Source organism: Chlorocebus sabaeus, chromosome 9, assembly GCF_047675955.1.
Source record: "Chlorocebus sabaeus isolate Y175 chromosome 9, mChlSab1.0.hap1, whole genome shotgun sequence".
In the NCBI taxonomy this organism is placed as follows: domain Eukaryota; kingdom Metazoa; phylum Chordata; class Mammalia; order Primates; family Cercopithecidae; genus Chlorocebus; species Chlorocebus sabaeus.
In genome coordinates this window covers 11,530,675-11,547,835 of record NC_132912.1, presented here as the reverse complement: position 1 = coordinate 11,547,835, position 17,161 = coordinate 11,530,675, and positions in this window count along the sequence as shown.

The following is a 17,161-nucleotide window of genomic DNA, read 5'->3' as shown; positions in this document are numbered from 1 at the left end:
AATATGGAGAGCCACGTGAAAGTATGATTGGATGAAAAGGGTCTGATTTAATGCTGGTAGACAGAGTGAGGACACCTAGCAAAGCCTGTCTCCCTAGATTCTTCATGGCCTCTCTGAGCCGCGTTCCTTCCTTCTGGGTGTGAGCAGGACCCTCTCTGGAATGGGGATCTTATGACCTACCATCAGACACAGTCGCTCAGAGAATTTCTTTATGGCCTGCTTTTACAAAGAAATGCAGAGGGATAGTTAGAGTAGATTGTGAGGATTTATGGCTGGCTTTGGGACAAGGGGTTCTGGAGTCTATGACCCACTTGTGGAAGAGAGATTCCAGTTTCTATGACTAGCTTTGGAGGAGAAGGGGTCTGAGAGACAGGAGGGCAAGAGAAGGTAAAAAGAGAAAACTTTTGCATCTGACGCTGCTTCTGAGACCTTTGTTTTGGGGTGTCATTTTCTGAGCCCCAACAAAGGCAATGGGAACCTTGATTCCTAGATCTTGTCTATTTCCTTTTCACTGCTGATTGTTCAGGAATAAATGGAAGTGAAAGGAAGATTTGAAAATATCATTAAGGGGAATGGTGTGTGGATTCGGTGATCAGATCCTATGTGACCTCTTTAATGAGGCCTATTTGGAGAAGGACAGGTAAGAGGAAGGGTTCACGGTGGGAGGTGGAGTTTGGGGAGGTAGTGAGAGGCTGTCAGGAAGGAAGGTTGTGGTGTGGAGACTGTCCTCACTCAGGGTTCATTTTCCTCCAGGGTCTCCCTAGATAAGGAGGGTCCAACAGCCTGCTCCTGTCAGGAGCTCCTGAGTGAGGCAGGGATGTGGAGGGGAGGATTCCAGAGGATTCCACGACACACACCTCAGTGTATGTGTGTTTAGACCATTTCTTCCTGCACTGCTTTTTCGTCTTTTCAAACTGAGGGTGCAGGAGACCCCAAGCTTCCTGATAACAGGAAGATAAAAGGCTTCTCTTCTCCCCTGTTGCTCCTTTCCACATTTTCCCTTCTCTTCTTGCTGAATCTTCTCTTACCTCATCTTCTGTGCCATCTCTAGCCCAGGCATGCTCCTCCAGGGGCGGGCTCTGGCCAGGCTGGCATCATGTGACCACTTCCTGCCGGCGTTGGATGGAGGAGGGCGTGAGGACCGACCACATTCTCGCTCTGGGACTCAGGAATGGCCAGGAGGCCCCTGAAGGCAGCTGGATGATGGGAAATGTGTGTCCAGTTCCAAGAATCCCAAGAACTGCAGGGTCTTCGTGCATAGCCACGTGGACTGAGAAGTGGAGCACTGGGCTGTCGGACAGGGAATGAGGCAGAGGTGGGGGAAGAGGGGAGGAAGAGACTGACAATGACCTGGGCTTCTGAAGATTTTCTAGCTCCTTCTTCCAGGACTTTCTGGAGGCCTACCTGCGTGAATTTCCTGAGTTACCCCCTCTGTCTTTATCTATGTACCTCTTTTCTCCTAAGCTAGCTTGAGTTGGTTTCTTTTAATTTTTATTTATTTATTAATTTTTTTGAGATGGAGTTTTGTTCTTGTCACCCAGACTGGAGTGCAGTGGCACGATCTTGGCTCACTGCAACCTCCGCCTCCTGGGTTCAAGTGATTCTCCTGCCTCAGCCTCCTGAGTAGCTGGGATTACAGATGCCCTCCATCATGCCCGGTTAATTTTCTGTATTTTTAGTAGAGATGTCTTTTCACCATGTTGGTCAGGCTAGTCTCGAACTCCTGACCTCAGGTAATCCACCCGCTTTGGCCTCCCAAAGTGCTGGGATTACAGGTGTGAGCCACTGTACCCGGCCTAGTTGGTTTCTTTCAATATGACCAAAGGTCCCTGGCTGCCTCCCTTCTGTCCTTCCACCTTCTTTTTGTCTCTCTCCTGCCTTCCCTCTCTTCTCTCCTGCCTCCATTTCCTTCCCTTTCTTTCCAGTCATGAGTCTAAAGGGTCAGTGCCAGGAATAGACAGGCCCAGGCAGCAGAGATGGGCCGTCCCCTCCCGGGCTGCTTGTAGGTGCTGAGTTCCGCTGCTTTCCTCTTCCGAGGTGTGGAGAGAGGCCTCCCCTGTAGGCTTGGCCAGGCCTGGTAGGTTTTTTGTTTGGTTTCCCGTAAATCACCTTCCTAAACTGAGATCTACTTCTCTGAGCTGATAAATATCTTTGTCTTGTGTGCCCAAGTTCAAAACCACCACCCTAGCAACGAAAATACACACTTGTTTTTACCTGTTTCTATATGGGGTCACTTCTATGTATATTTTAGAGGCACAGCGTTTCCCCCCATAGATCCTAACAGAGAGACGGATTCCTGCAGAAGGTCTCGCTGTCCTCCACGGGTAGAAGTGACACAGCACGCGTGTGTGGGTCTACATTAGATACGGAATTGAATCACGGTAGTGCAAGTTTAATGATAGAGGGAGAGAAGAAAACCCTTTAAAATACTTTGCTTGATCAAAATTTCTAGGTCCCATACTTCATATTTGTTAATCCTCCTGGGAGAAAAGTGCTACAGTAATGACTAAAGCATGCTGAGTTTAGCCTCTCTTTATTGAAAAGGAATTTTTTTTAAAGGAGTTTAATTTGAACAGCGGCTTCCGCCAGTCTCGCTGTAATTACAGCCTTCCATTTCGATTGCAAGTTGTATCAAGCTCGGCAGAGCCATAGGGTGATGTGAGGGCTGGAGAGACAGGCAGGGAAGGTTTCTTTCTGGGAGGATTTCTATTGCTTTTATATATAGATATATTCTTTTTTTCTGAGCCTTCACTTAAAATACAGGGTGAACAGTCAGGCTGTCAGAGCAGGGCTTGGCGTGAAAGCCTATTATTATTAATTTTTTTTTTCCATGACAAACTTCCTCTGGGTTTTTGTTGTGTTGGTTTCCTGCCGTCCCCGCGTCCCTGCTGGGGTATGAGAATCAAAGCTCATCCCACAAATGGAGAGAAGAGGCAGGTCACAGATCAGCGTGCTGGTGGATTCCTCCCACTGTCCCCAGGACACGCCGGTCAGTTTGTACACCCTGCCTCTCCCAGCCCCTCCCGGCCCCATCCCCTCCTAAGGGGTGTCTCAGGACCCGGCAGGCCACACTTAGCGCTGGATGATTCATGATCCATCCGCTGGAGCCACATGTCTGCCAGCCCTCATCCTCTGGCCCCAGCGCTGTGGGAATATCCTCTGTCTTTATCCTGCACCTACGCGGGCACAGAACTCAAAAAGCATCCCCTCCCGCGATAGCAGGAGTGAGCAATTGGTGAGAATTTACAGATCTCATAGGGGAGACAGTTACAGGGGATCACGCCACAGCAAGCTACTTCAGGATGCATTTTAGATGTTTTGTTTCTCGGCCGGGTGCGGTGGCCTCATGCCTGTAATCTCAGCACTTTGGGAAGCTGATGGGGGGTAGATCACCTGAGGTCAGGAATTCGAGACCAGCCTGGCCGACATGGCAAAACCCCGTCTCCACTAAAAATACAAAAATTAGCCAGGTGTGGTGGTACATGCCTGTAATCCCAGCTACTCGGGAGGCTAAGGCATTAGAATCGCTTGAACTGGGGAGGCAGAGGTTGCAGTGAGCTGAGATCACACCACTGCACTCCAGCCTGGGCAACAGGGTGAGACTCCGTCTTAAAAAAAAAAAAAAAGATGTTTTGTTTCTCTAAAATCTTTTCTCTGCGTGTGTTTCTACTCCCTGTCCCCAGGAAGTACCTAACCTAGGTAGCTGTCCTCTCTTCTTTTATGCAGAGCGAAACCCTTTGTCTCAGCTCCTGGACTTGCACAAAAACCCAGTATGGACCACAGCACAACACAGAGCTGCCGGGTGAACCAGATCCACTTTCCATAAAAGGCAATTTTATGATTATCTTTGATATAGAAATAGGTCACTCAGCATCAGGGATGGATCAAAATATTTTTCTCCTTTGCCTAAGAGCAATAATTGAATGAACAGTTCTTCTTCGTTACTGAGGTTTTCATCGGTAAAACCTGTCATTGACAAAGCATTGAGGTTTTGTCAATGTTACGTCACATTTAACACTCATTAGATGCTCTCCCTCTGAATCCGCATCTCCCACTGTCTTTAATTAGTTTGGGAAATTCCTGGCAGTCCCCTCAATGCCAGCACTGGTCTGGTGGAGACAGAACTGGAAGGGACACCACTCCGGGGAAGTAAGAGGAGCTGCAAAGACACAAATGGGCTTTGCCCTCCTGCCTGGCTCCACAGTCTTCCTGTTGCTTCAAGAAAAGTCCACACCTCTCAGCACGGTGTGCAAGGACCCCCGCAGTCTGACATCCTTGGAGCTTCTGAACTTCCCCTCCTGCCCCTTTTCTCCTTTTTAGGCAGCTGGGTATGCGCTCACCCCAAACAGGGATTCCCACGTAATACTGGTCATGGGTGTTCTTCAACAGAGTTCCTTCAACTGTTGATCTCTAGGGCGCTCCAGGGTCTTGTAACTGGAGACCACTCCCCTTCTCACAGCAAAAGTGAACCCACCTTTGCTGTCACCCTACTGTACATGGGAGGGTGTAACTGACATGGGAGGGTGGAATCCTGAGTTGGACCTTAGACTCCCAGTCCTGTGATGAGGGTGGAGCCCCCCTGTCCCCACCCTGTTTGGGGGAGCTACTAACCCCTCTCGTGTACCATTCTTGGAGGGCAAAGTGTGGGACACTGTCAGAGTCTTGTCCGCTGGGCTCTGTTCTCTGAGTTCTTCCCCACCTGCTGCGCAGAGCTGGAAACTGCAGCCCTGCTTGCCAGGCTCTGCAAAGGTGTGCACCAGCAGCCATAGGGACTGGCTGTTGATTCAAGCAGGTTGCTGGAAACAATGGGCTGACACCTGGAATGGGGTAGGATTTGTCCCACTAACCTGGGCCACTTTGCCAGGCCCTAAAGGTGGGGCACAACTTCTTCCACCCTCACGCCACCTCGGGAATTCATGGCTCATGATAAGCACCTGAGAGAGCCTCTGTCGTCACCTTGTGTCCAAAGCCTGGCTCTGTCTGGTCCTGCAGTAGGATGTGTGTGAGACATGGCTTGGATAGCACCAGGAAGGAGCATGAACTTATTACCTGACTGATAGGGTTTGCCTGTGTCCCCACCCAAATCTCATCTTGAATTGCAGCTCCCATTATTCCCATGTGTTGTGGGAGGGACCTGGTTGGAGATCATTGAATCGTGGGGGCGGTTTCCCCCGTACTGTTCTTGGGGAAGTGAATAAGTCTCACGAGATCTGATGGTTTTATAAGGGGAAATCCCTTTTGCTTGGTTTTCATTCTCTCTTCCCTGCTGCCACTTAAATGTGCCTTTTGCCTTCCACCATGATTGTGAGGTCTCCCCAGCCACGTGGAACTGTGAGTCCATGAAACCTCTTTTTCTTTACAAATTACCTGGTCTTGGGTTTATCAGCAGCATGAGAACAGACTAATGCACTGATCCCTGGCACAGCTGGGAGGGATGCCTGCCTGTCTTGAATTTGCACTTGTCTCACCTCTGACCCCACCAGTCAGGGGGTGGGGGCCAAGAGCCAAGGGCCAGCTTTGGTCCTCAGTGAGGGCTGGCCCAGCGGCTCTAATCTATGACCCTAACCTATTTTCTGAATGATCCACATCTTCACCACCGAGAAATATTCCACAGGACGTATGCAGCCCATCTTTTCTACCATCCTGTTGGACAGTAGTAACTAACATGGGAGGGTGAAGCCTTGAGTTGAACCTCAGGCTCCCTGTCCTAGGAGGAGGGTGGACCCCCCATTCCCACTCTGTTTGCGGCAGCTGCTAACCTCTCTCTCTGTAACGATTTCTTTTTTCCTCCCTAAGACTTGAGCTTGCAGTAGTATTCTCTTTCTTTAAAATTTCTATGGCCTCCACTTTCTCCTCTTCCACTGGGGCTAATCACGAAGCTTCTGGAAGGCCCTCAGGCTGTTCACGGAGCCTGAGGTTGTTTGTGAACTGTCAGTGTTTCCAGGCAGACTTCTGGCTGTGTCGTGCTAGGTTTCCTGCCGTGTTTGCCTCCTTCTCCGCTGCCTTGCCACAGCTCCCTTCAATCTCACTCCTAATCATGGGTCTCTTCACTCCCTTTCCTCCAGGCACTGAGGAACTTAACTTTTCCCAAATTCTCCTGGAACTCTTTATTCCAGCAGAACTGCCTCCTCTTTTGGGAAACTATATGATATGGACAATGTTCGTGTTCCCTCAAATTTCATTTGTTGAAGCCTTAACCCCCAAGGTGATGGTATTTGGAGGTGGGGCCTTTGGGAGGTGATTGGGTCCTGACAGTGGAACCCTGATCAATGGGATTAGTGCCCTTATCAGAAACACAAGAGAGATGATCTCTGTCTCCATCATGTGAGGCTATAGCAAGAAGGTGGCATCTGTAAACCAGGAAGAGAACCCTCACCAGGAACCGAATCAGCTGGTACCTTATCTTGGACTTCCCAGCCTTCAGAACCATCATATATAAATGTTGCATAAGCCACTGGTTTATGGTGTTCTGTTATAGCTCCCCAAGCTAAGACATCATCTATGTTTGAACATTTTGTGCCAGAGCTGGACACTGGTGCATGCCTGGAATCCCAGCGCTTTGGGAGGCTGAGACAGGAGGATTGCATGAGGCCAGGAATTTGAGATCAGCCTGGACCCCTGCCTTTACAAAGAAAGAAAGAAACTATTAGCCTGGCATGATGGCATACTTGCAGTTCCAGCTATTTGAGAAACTGACGTGGGAGGATCTCTTGAGCCCAGGAATTTGAATCCAGCATGGGCAACATAGCAAGATCTCTTCTTTAAAAAAAAAAAAAGAGAAGGAAGAAAAGAAAATTCTGTGGCAGAAGAGGAGTGTTGACACCACCTCCTAAGAAGATTCCAGAGCCAAGTTCCCAGCTGCCCATTCCAAGTCCTTCTTGCTTTGAGAGGCGATTCCAATCTCCATAACTTTGGCTTTGGATGCCAAACAGCTCTGCAGTGTGGAAGGACGGCTCTGACTCCATGGGACCCTAGATGTGATTCCGGCACAGCTTTGCTTCAAGGTTTGGAGATCCAAGATGGTAACCTTTCCTCCATTTCTTCTATAACCCATGCAACAGGCTCCATATCTTTTTGCCCAGGATGTGAGCTCAGAGTGGGAGAAGACAGCCTAATTTTTTCAGCCATTGAAGGGGGCTCATAGCCCATGCTAAAGATGATTTTCTTGCCTGGGTTGGCTGGAGCTGGGGTTGGGGCTTGGTCTATGCCTGTAGCTGGTGACCAGCTTGGCCACTATCCCCTTAAAGTAAACACACACATGAGCACAGGAGAGACCAGGGTGCTCACATAGATCTTAAGGTCTTTGGTGAGAAGTCCAAGCTTCCGAGGTAGGGGTGGGAAGAGGAGAAAAGTCAGGCAATAGACACTCCTCCCATGCCTTGTCGTGGTCTAGCGACCTTGTGTCCCTTTTACTATCTGAGAGCATGGCCCTCTGGGTTCAGCCTTTGGGATGGCTCCGGGGAGGACACTCCTGGCCCGGTGTGTGGTGCCCTCTCTGCCTTTCTATCTCCTTCCCACCCAGTTTTTCTGCCCTTTGAACTTCCTTTTCCCCGCCTCCCCTTCTCCTCTGCTCCACCTCCACCCTCAGACTACCCTGGAATTTAAGAAGTTTCTAGTTTCTTCTGCTGTTTTGTAAGCTTTCCTCACCTGTGGAGACAGTCACGAGCCAGGTACACCATCCGTTCTGCTGCCTGATGGATGACAGGGGTGGCGGTGGGGATTTTCTGCTCTCAGTTGCAATTGCCCATTTTTTCCCTTAATTTACGTTAAGTTCCTAACATCAGTCAGACACATCTTACATTGCAAGGGGTCATTTGTGCCAAAAGTCCTCATTGGTTTTACATTTGAGACTCAGAGCCTCCCTGCTAGCCTAACACCAACCTTATTATGCAATAGGAAGTCCTCCACAGCTCCCGCCCCCAGCACTGCCTTCTGACTGGGTTACCTTGAAGCACCTTCATCCTTCCAGTCAGCTCTAAGGGGTTCCAGGCCTAGCATCTCTCTGGCCACAGGAGAGGGGAGAGAATGGGGGCTTGGTTGCGCTGCCACACTTGAGATTGGAGGCCAGGTACGGTGGCGCGCACCTGCAATCCTAGCACTTTGGGAGGCTGAGGTGGGAGGGTCACTTGGGACCAGGAGTTTAAGACCAGCCTGGGCAACATAGCAAGACTCTGTCTCTGTAAAGTACAAAACCTATCTGGGCATGGCGGTGCATGCCTGTAGTCTCTCCTACTCAGGAGGTTGGGGCAGGAGGATCACTTGATCCTGGGAGGTCGAGGCTGCCGTGAGCTATGATCTCACCACTGCACTCCAGCCTGAGAGAGAGAATGAGCTCCTTCCTGTCTTAAAAAAAATTGGAGGTAACTGAGAGGTGGCCTTCTCTGAGACCTGTCACTTTATAGACAAGAAGCCTGAGGCTTCGAGAGGTTAGGTGACTTGCTGAATCCCACTGTCAACAAAGGTGTGGAAGAATTGGGGGTGGAGTTGATCTCCTCTTGGAGGTTGCAGATTGATGCACACTTCCTGGGCTGCCTTGGAGGCATGGGTTGAGGTGGAGTCCAGCCTTCAGTGGCTCTCACGGTTGGCTCCTGGCCTCCATTCCAATACTTTGCTGGGACAGATGTCATCTCCAGAGGCGGCCCACACACCTTTGCTGAACACGTCTTTCCTTCATGGAAATGCAATTAGTCTCTCTGTGGTTTCCACCCCGAGGTCCTGGTTCTTCCTCTCAGAGTCAGTACCCTCCTGCCCTGATAGCAGTGGTCCCGGAAGTGGCCGTCTGTCTCTCTGCCTTCTCTCCTCCCTGTCCCCCTCCCTCATGGGAAGCCTCAGGGCTCTGCACATATGCTCCGGGGGCGCCCCCTTCTAAATAGGAGAAGCACACTGCTTTCTCTGTGCCTCCCACCAGATGTGTGGGAGCTTTTCCCACACCCACCCATTCTCCAACTCTCTGGACACCACCTGGGTGTCTCCAATGCAGCTATGACACTGACCAACTGGATTAGTGCGGGCCCCACAGGCGAAGGGCTCAGTGCCACGAGACTGCCCCCCACCCCATGTCAGATGCCTGTCACAGCAGTGGGCCCCCAGGTCAGCCACACTTCTATTTGACTTGGCTACAAATCAGGGGTTCCCATAACCCCATCATCAGGTTGGATCATTTGCTATGATGACTGACAGAAGGCAGAAAACTGACTGGTTTCTTATGAAAGATATGATAGAGGATGCCAATGGGCGGCCAGATGAAGAGCGCACAGGGTGAGGTCCAGAAGGGTCCCGGACACAGGAACTTCTTCCCCGTGGAGTTGGGGTCTCCCCTGTGGAGTCGGAGTCTCCCACCTTGCTGGCTGGTTGGAATGCTCATCAACCTAGAGGCTCTCCACACCTCGTCTTCTAGGGATTTTGTGAGGCTTAGGCATGGTGGATTATTATTTTTTTGGAGGGGAACAGGATCTCTCTCTGTTGTCCAGGCTGGAGTACAGTGGTGCAGGCTTGACCTCTGGGGCTCAAACAATCCTCCTTCTTCAGCCTCCCCAGTACCTGGGTCTGCAGGCATGTGCCATCATGCCTGGCTAAGTTTTACATTTTTTGTAGCGATGAGGTTTTACTGGGTTGCCCAGGCTGATCTCAAACTCCTGGGCTCAAGTGGGCTTCCCACGTTAGCCTCCCAAAGTGCTGGCATTACAGGCGTGAGCTGTAATGCACCTGGCTGGCATTCTCTATTATTAATTCAATCTCCAGCCCTTCTCCCCTCCCCGAGGATGGGCGTGGAAGTTTGAAAGTTCTAATCTTCTAATCCTGGCTTGGTCTTTCTGGCGACCAGCCCCCACCCAGGAGCCCACCAAGAATTGCTCATTAGAACAAAAGATGCTCCTATCCTTCCAAAGAGCTTAGGAGCTCTGTGTCAGAGACTGGGGTCAAAGACCAAATATTAGAACCAGGGATGTGCTTAGTACTTCTGTCATTCAGGAAATTTTAAGGGTTTTAGGAGCTCTGTGCCAGGAACCAGGGACAGAGACCAAAGATGGATTTTTTTGGTGACACATCTTCCCTGTCCATTTGTGGGGCTGAGATCCAGGTGTTGTCTGGCAGGCTCAGAGCACACCGGATTGCATGAGTCCCTTCGGTGGGCGCATTGCCCTGCCCTCTGCTTTCAGGCGGCCACGTGTGGCTGAGCAGGAAAGAGGCCACAGCGCTGGGAGCCTGATGTAGGGAGCTGTCACCACCTGCCACCGCAGCCCCCCAAGCTGCTCCTGCCAGGCCAGGAGTGCAGCCAGCCAGGGAGTGAGGCCGGAGCTGAACAAAGATGCAGATGCTGCTGCCGGAAGCAGGAGAGGAGGCCGCGGCCAGTGCTTGGCATCCCAATTGACATCTCGGCCAGCGGGGCTCCGGGGAGGAGTGCTGGGCAAGGGATGGCTCATGAAGCAGACAGATAAAGAGGTCCTGAGTGGATGGCTCTCCACACGGCCATTAACAAGCAAAGATGGCACCGAGCGGCTATCTCAATTGCGTGGCCAGGGCACTTTGCCATCTGGGGCTCGGGCTCCAGAGGCGGCCAGCAACACTGTTCCCACAAAAGGTGGAGTCGTTGGAATTTCTGGTTGGAAAGCCAGTTTTTGAAGGATGATTTCTCAGCTCCTCTAATTAATGAGAAGCAGAGATTTCAGGTTGGCAAATGGAGCTCCCTCTGGCCGGATGCACGTTTTCGTGCTGTCTTGCTGCCTGCAAGTCCTTAGAAAATGTCTGGGGGAAAAAAGCCTTTAAATGGGCTCCAATTTTCTAATTTAATGGGAATGTATTGGGCTGGATGGAGGGCCTCCAAAGAGGCCCCCACCCCCACCTTTGGGCAGCACCCAGGCTAGACTCTCTCCTCTGGTTTTCCAGCCTGCAATCATTTCAAACCCTGGGTGGATTATTTCCCTGCTCTCAAAAATCCCATAGAGCCCCCCAGTCCCAGTAGAGTAGAATCTAAATGCCCTACACTGGTATCCAAGGTCCCGGTGGCATTCTTCTCTTCCAGGTCAAAATAATTCCAGTTTCTAAAGAGTCATTTCCCAAGGGGACACAGCATGCTCTTCCTCAAACCTCTAGGGGCTGCGTGGAGGCTGTGGGGACCCGTCCCATGCTGCCATTGTGCTGGCGTCCATCGGGGCACAGCCCCGCCCTGAACAGCTGACTCCCCTACTCAGCTTCCCTGGCTACCAGCCCTGCCTGGTTCGTCTCCCATGGGCCCAAGCGTCATGGAACGTCAGAGCTTCGTGTGACCTGGTCACTCTATAAAGGAGTTGCTGAGGCCCAGAGAGGGCAAGGAGCGTGGTCCAGGTCACACAGCCAGTTGCTACTAAGCACAGACTTCCCTGAATTGGGAGAGTGGGGGTCACACCCCGCCTCTCTGCGGTGGGTGACTCTTGAATCTCTGTCAGTGCTGGGCACAGAGTGGCCTGTGTCACAAGTGCCACTTCATTGATCCATTTCCTCCTGACTTTTTGTGGTTGTCTCTTTTAACCCATTTATGTCTGAGGTTGCAATTTTTTGGATGTTTGCAATCAGACCCTGGCAATAACCTTGAGCAGTAGGATATAAATAACTCCCACATGCTTAGCGTTCCAATAATGGAACACTGGGCGTAAATGAGAAATGATTCTGGCATGAGCGAATCTTGTTGAAAGAAAAGACCCTTGGAGAATAGGGAGAGGGTTTCTCGCCATCTCCCCAGTGGCCTTTCCCTCTCTTCTAGCTGATTCCAGAGACAATCCCAATACGGCCTGTCCAGAGGCCTGGCTGGTGGTGGGACCTGCTTTCTGAAGTGTCTCTGGCTGCTGCTCTGGGGATGGTGGGTGGTCGTCTCCCCCATAAGCGGGATGCCTGACCCCTCATCAGCCAGGGAATCCAAAGCTCAGCAATCTGCACTCGTTTGCGAAAAATCCAGCTCTTCTGTGTCCTGTGGCCCCGTGGAGAGGGCTGTGCAGGGCCATGCTGGCAGTGCCGCTCTGAAAGCAGGAGGTGGCCCAGGATTCATGGCCCTAATTACTCCTCTTCCAGGGCTGATTGTGCAGGCGGCAGGGACAGTGGGTTCCCTCTTCCCTTTTATGTGCTCCCCCAGTAGGAGTTCTCACAAGGAGTTGATTTTGCACTCTCATTAAAAGCAGCACGGGCTGGGCACAGTGGCTCACGCCTGTAATCCCAGCACTTTGGGAGGCTGAGGCGGGTGGATCACGAGGTCAGGAGTTCAAGGCCAGCCTGGCCAACATGATGAAACCCCGTGTCTACTAAAAATAAAAAAATTAGCCAGGTGTGGTGGTGCACACCTATAATCCCAGTGACTGGGGAGGCTGAGGCAGGAGAATTGTTTGATCCTGGGAGGCAGAGGTTGCAATGAGCTGAGATCCCACCACTGTACTCCAGCCTGGGCCACAGGAAAAGACTCCATTTCAAAAAAAAAGAAAAAAACAACAGCAGCACATTAGAGCCAACAAGGTCTGGGGGAAGAATCTGCTGACCTGGGGTCCCCAGGGAAACTGGGCGTTTGTGTGTGGGAGGCCCACAGGCTGAGTGAGAGCCCTAGGGTCTGTATTTTAGGCCCAGGCATGTCTCTGACTTGCTGTAGGATCTTGGACAAGTGGTTTGACCTCTTTGATTCTCAGCTTATTCATTTGTGGTCATGTGTGTTTCTATCCTGGCGTACAGGAACCGCCGGAGCGATGTGGGAGCACTTGTTCATTATAATAGATTCTACTTTGTGCTCAATTTGGACCAGGCCCTTTAATACAGCCCTGCGAAGAGTCACCACTCTTGTCAACCCCACTTAATAAACGAGGAACCTGAAGCTCAGAGAGGTTCAGTAATTTGCCCACGGATGCACAGCTAGTGCATGCAGAGCTGGATCTGAGTCCACAGCAGGGGCTCCTAATACTGGGTTACACTGCCTTCAAGAACTTCAGCTTGCAGCTCTGCTGTTTTCCAAATCAGTACCATGGGGCAATAGTGCCGATTTCCATCCTCCCCACACAGATGCTCTGAGGCCTCAGTGGACTTAAAGACTCTGGCAAAAATTCCAAATAGCCTCAATTTTCCCAGCCTCGATGATGATTCCTCTGCCATTGGGTTGCCTGGTGGGGATGGAGCATGGTCCAGAGTGGAGGACGGTGGCCTGGGACCTGCCACCGTCTCTGAGTTGGTCCCTGCACAACTCTCGGTGAATGGAGGAAAACCCTTTAAAAGTCCCAGGGCTGGATTTCTCATCTGTAAAATCAGGAGGTTGAACTAGATCAGGGGTTCTCAAGTCCAGCTGCACCTGACAAACATTTGGGGGAGTTTTTAAAAGACATCAATGCCCAGGCCCACCCGAGACCAATCGACTCAGCCCGAGGGGCTGCTGCCACCTTCTCACAGCTCGTGGGAGTGAGAAATGTGATGTGCACCCCAGCCTGGAACCCCCAGCCCAGGCAATCCCCAGGGCCCCCTCCACCTCTGAACGTCTGTGTCATTAGAATACATTGGAGTGTCTACTCTCATTCCAGACTTGAACTAATTTGTACGATCCAACCTCACATTGAATTAAAATCAACTTTGAGGCCAGGTACAGTGGCTCACACCTGTAATTCCAGCACTTTGGGAGGCCGAGGCAGGCAGATCACTTGAGGCCGGGAGTTTGAGACCAGCCTGGCCAACATGGTGAAACTCTGTCTGTACTAAAAATACAAAAATTAACCGGGTGTGGTGGCAGACGCCTGCAATCCCAGCTACTCGGGAGGCTGAGGTGGGAGGATTGCTTGAACCCAGCAGGTGGAGGTTGCAGTGAGTCAAGATCACACCACTGCACTCCAGCCTGGGCAACAGAGTGAGTGAGACTCTGTCTCAAAAAAAAAAAAAAAAAATCAACTTTGAGAGTGGAATGGTGGAAGTGGAGTGACTATTACACGAAGGCCAGGGCTTGGGGTCAGGAGATTTTTATTCTATTCTTGGTCCTGGAGATTTTTATTTTATTCTTGCCCTTGGCAAATGGAGACACCAGTTTCCCTCTCACACCTTCTCCTTATCTGTTAGAGAGCAGGCTGCCTCCTCCACAGAGATTCGCAGCTGCACGTGCTGTGTGGGCCGGCGCTGATTTCCCCAGCCAGCCGGCGTGGAGCTGCCTCCCTTCCCCGACCCCCTACCCTCCATCTCTTTAGCAACTCATGCTACCGTTATGGCTGCAGTGAATTGAAAATCTGCAAGAGATTTTTTTTTTTTTTTTTGGAAAAGCAATTCATGGCACCTCATGAAGAAATGAGTCCCGTGGAATATTCTGTCCCATTATTTCCAACCCTTGGGCACATGCACCCTAGTGGGGAGGAGTATTTCACAGATTGGCAGAAATGCACACATAAGAACTCTGGAGTCCAAAGGCTTGGGTTCATATCCCACATCTGCCATTGACTAGCCATAGGACCTTTGGGATGAGACTTAAACTTCTGAAACCTCTGTCTGCTCTCTGTGGAATGGGGATGAAATGATCTGCCTTGCAAGGACTTTGCGAGAAGACAGTGATGGACATGCAATGTCTCCAGCTTTGATGACTCAGGAGGAGGAGGAGGAGATGAAACAGCTCCCCTCAAAAGCTCTCAGGGGAGGTCACAGCTGTGTCCTCATCTGGTCCCAGTGTGTCCTCAGTGGGAGAATCAAGCAGGTGTAATGTCTCCAGGTGTAACACGATGAACAATGTCTTGTTCTTGAGGCAGGTGGTAGGAATACTGGGTACAGCATTGCTGTGTGTGAACGTGTCCCCCTGAAATCCATCCACTAAAATCCTTGCCCTCAAGGTGATGGAGGTAGGAGGAGGGTTTTTTGAGAGGTAACTAGGTAATGAGAGGGACTAGTGAGTTTATAAAAGAGAGCCCAGGAAGCTCCTCATCCCTGCCACCGTGTGAGGACACAGTGAGATCGCTATCCATGTGAGCCCTCATCAGACCCCAGATTTGCTGGTGCCTTAATCTTGGATTTCCCAGCTACCAGAACTGGAAGAAGTAAATTTCTGCTGTTTATAAGCCACAAGCCACCCAGTCTATAGCATTCTTTTTTTTTTTTTTCGAAGACAAGGTCTTGCATACTGCTCTGTCATCCAGGCTGGAGCTCAGTGGCAATTCACAGGTGTGATCATAGCTCACTGCAACCTCGAACTCCTGGGCTCAAGCGATCCTCCTGTCTTAGCCTCCTAAGTAGCTGGGACCGCAGGTGCATGCCACCACACCTGACTGGTATTCTGTGATAGCAGCTTGAACACACTAGGACAGGCATAATTTGAGGAGAAAAGTCTCCACATTGGTTTTCTATGTGACTTTCAGCCATTTATACAACAAATATTTATGGAGAGCCTACTTTGTACCTGGCACTCCTCCAAGTCAGGGGTTAGCATGCTTTTTCGGTAAGGGGCCAGGTGGTGAGTATTTAGGGTGTTGTAATCCACAGCAACACGGACACCACGTAAACAAGTGAGTGTGGCTTCCTTCAAGAAGACTTTGTTTATGAAAACAGGCTGCAAGTCTGTGCAGTGGTGCATGCCTGTAGTCCCAGCTACCTGGGAGGCTGATCTGGGGAGGATCCTACCCTAGAAACCTCCCAAAGAACCACTGTGCTCCTCTTCCCGCAAGGACTGAGTTCTCATTTTGGGCCGTTTTGGCACATTTGCTTGTCACTGTCTCTGCGTCTCTCCCTGTATATCTGTGCCAGGTCTTAGAGGGCGGGATCCGTGTCTTCCACTCCTTTGGGCCTGGGAATTTGAGACCAGCCTGGGCAACATAGCAAGACTCTGTCTCTTTAAACCAAAACCCCCCTGAACAGGCTACAGGCCAGATTTGACCTCCAGCTGGAGTTTGCTAACTCTCGCTCTAGGTGCCTGGGACCTATCAGGGAATAAAAACCAAAACCAAGCTCAATTAGCCAGTCTCTGTGGAGTTTATATTCAAGTGGGGGAAGGCAGACAATAAGCAATAATATAATCAATATGTAAATTTCTGCATCTGTGAGAAGGTGAGATCATGGTATAGAGAAACACAGCAGGTTCAGCAGCTGGTGCTGGCTGTGCACATCTCTTTGTGGTGAGCTCACGTTGGTCACTGGAAATCTGCCGTGATGGGTGATGGGAGTGCTTACCCCAGAGAGATCAGCTGTGGCTACCCCTCAGGGTTCCCCACTGGGAGCTGGTTGTTAAACATTCACCAGCACACCACTGCCATCAGGGGATGCAGAGTGCTGTGTTTTAATTTTTGGAAGACGGGTCTGGTAGGTCTTCTTGAGAACGTGACATCTGAACAAAGAATTGAAGGAGGGTGGGGTGAGCCCATGGCTTCCAGGGCAAAGGGTGTTCCCTGCGGAGGGAGCAGTGGTGGTGGGAGGTGTTGGACTGCTGGAGGAGCAGCAAGGACGGGGGCAGGAGACCAGGACCGTGGATGGTGCAGAGCAGGTGAAGCCCTGGCAGGAGGGGAGGCGGGGATGCTGCTCAGAGGCTATGGCAGGAGTCCAGGTGTGAAATGATGGCTACTCTGTGCACAGTGGTAACAATGGTGGCACCAGTGTGACATGGTGACACATCAGATGGCAGCTGGGAGAAAAGGAGTCATGTGCTCAGGTGTTTGGGCTTAGTAACTAGAGGGAGGAGGTTGGCTTTTTTATTTTAAGACAGAGTCTTGCTCTGTCACCCAGGCTGGAGTGCAGTGGCGCGAACTCGGTTCACTGCAACCTCCGCCTCCCGGGTTCAAGCAATTCTTGTGCCTCAGCTTCCTCAGTAGCTGGGATTATAGGTGTGCACCACCGCACCTGGCTAATTTTTGTAGTTTTAGTAGATAGGGGTTTTTGCCATGTTGGCCAGGTTGGTCTCAGACTCCTGACTTCAAGTGATATGCCCACCTTGGCCTCCCAAAGTGCTGGGATTACAGGTGTGAACCACCATGCCCAGCCTGTTGTTATTAACTAAAAGGAAGGATCAGATATCGAGTTTTGACAGAAGTTTGAAAGGTGGCCGAAGTCCTAGTGAAGATGTTGATGAGGAGTTGGACATTCAAGTCTGGACTTCCGAAGAGAGATCTGGCTGGACATGGGGGCAGATGCCTATAATCCCAGCACTTTGGGATTATCCCACCAAGGTGGGAGAATTGCTTGAGGTCCAGAGTTCAAAACCATCCTG